Below are 430 nucleotides of genomic sequence, written 5' to 3'. Positions count from 1 at the left end.
AAAAAAAAAAAAAAAAAAAAAGAAAGAAAATGTTAGGATAATAAAAGCACAAAACTCAAAAGAAAAAAAAGATCCGGAACTGCAGGGGCCCAAGACACAGGAACAATGTGACACTTCCCTGCAGGGAGTCTGTGAGGCATGTCTTGCCTCTGCCCCCTGCGCCTCCACCCAGAGGCACCTTCTTCCGCTGCCCCCTCCCTTCTCCACCTTCTCCCACTCCAGGCTCTCCTGGCCCTCCTTCAGTCCCCTCCACTGCTCCCGGCTGTCACCTGGCCTCCCCTTGGCCCCATTCCTCCTCCCATCCTGGTCCCTTCTTCCTCACCCCAGGCCTCCCATAGCCCCTGTGGCCTACAGGGGATGGTGTAGCCGCCAGAACCATGCAGGGGCCTGCCCCAGGCTTCTGCCCCAGGCTTCTGCCCCAGCTTCGACT

This window comes from Carlito syrichta, unplaced genomic scaffold, assembly GCF_000164805.1.
Source record: "Carlito syrichta isolate Samal-C Ts95f unplaced genomic scaffold, Tarsius_syrichta-2.0.1 Scaffold312739, whole genome shotgun sequence".
NCBI lineage: Eukaryota > Metazoa > Chordata > Mammalia > Primates > Tarsiidae > Carlito > Carlito syrichta.
This window is presented reverse-complemented; position numbering follows the sequence as displayed.